This window comes from Dasypus novemcinctus, chromosome X (assembly GCF_030445035.2).
Source record: "Dasypus novemcinctus isolate mDasNov1 chromosome X, mDasNov1.1.hap2, whole genome shotgun sequence".
Taxonomy (NCBI): domain Eukaryota; kingdom Metazoa; phylum Chordata; class Mammalia; order Cingulata; family Dasypodidae; genus Dasypus; species Dasypus novemcinctus.
Window position 1 is genome coordinate 27,644,965 of NC_080704.1, and position 1,509 is coordinate 27,646,473.

The following is a 1,509-nucleotide window of genomic DNA, read 5'->3' on the forward strand; positions in this document are numbered from 1 at the left end:
AAGCAAAAACAGCCTGTCCCAAACACATCGGAGTCAACTCTCAGGCTCTCCTGGAGCATCCAGGAACTACCGAAATTCCCTCTTTTATAGCTGATCGGGCCATCCGAGGACAGAGTGTCCTGACCTGGGTGGACCTGGCCTCCAGCGATTAATGTCTTGTCAACTGACCTTGTCTGCCCTTTGCCAAAAGGAGGGTCTGCATACGTGAAAAACAGCTCTGCTGGCAGCCAGGCCGCGATGTTCCCAACCGAACATAAATAGCACTCAAGGAAAATAAATAATGGCCAGAGAAGGCCACTCCATGATCGTGTTTGGAACAAGACAGAACAAGGCCCTTCCACAACCAGGAGAGTCATTAAGCTGCCCCCCTTCCCCAAACACATTTGACAAACAGGACTCACTGCTGCTCCTTTATCAATGACAATTCGAGCCCTGTGTTAATCTCCCCACCTCTTAAATAAAAATGAAGGTATTGCCTCTGCCTCTTGACAACATCCAATTCAGAACTTGCTCCTGCCTCCTTAAACGCTCCTTAGAATCCCTCAACACATGCCCCTGTAAGAATCCTATAAGAAGGCTCCCCCTCGCCTCTGAAATAGCCCCCACGGTGCTGCTGGAGTGAGTTCTCACTTGCTGCGGCGAGCTAAATAAAGCTAATTTCTTCCTCCTTCAGGGGTGTTCCTGGTGGTCTCTGGCTGGTAAACACAAGCACTCCTCTCCTTGCTGGCTTCCAGCTGATGAGCCTCTTTCCCAGGGAAAGGGGAAAAAAGCTCCCCGTTTCCAGATGTCTGCAGTTTTCTTCTCTCTTCTTTCCCGTTTTTCCTACATAAATCCCGTCTTTGCCTTTGTTAGAGGTAATTGATCTATTAGGGGTTTCTCTGACATGCATGTAAAATAGTGTGTTCATGACTAACTGTGTATGTCTTTGAGTCAGTTTTTGACACTGTGGGAGACTTTCACCGAAGGCTTGGAGGTAACAGCAAAGGGCTCCAGAGAGCCGACACCTTAAGTTCAATATCCTAGATGTCTGTTTTTTTAAAACATCCCCTGCTATTTCTTCCAACTTGGACTCCAGCTTCCTGCCAAGTTGCTCGACCCTCATTCTTCTTCTCTGCAGCCCACTGGAAAACAAAACAAAAGCAAACAAACAAAGAGGAAACCCAAGCTCCAAGCCCCCAAACAACAAAAATGTCCCCCGTTTAAGTATGCAGAACAATTTCCCTCCCTCAAGTCTCCACCCCAACACCCAATTCCTTTACAAATCTCAAGACTCGTTAATGGGCTCTGCTAAACAGGAACCATCTAGTCTAGTCATTCTTTTCCTCACCCACAAAGGCAGCAGCCTATAGAGATTTATTTTTCCATGACAGCCTCCTTAGAATGGTTTTAAATAATAAAATCCTGTTCTCCTTTGTTATACTGCTAGAGTGAGAAATTGAAACTAATCTAACGTCCAACAATAGGGGAATAGTTAAGTAGCTTAATGTGCATTACCCGAATGGACTCTCT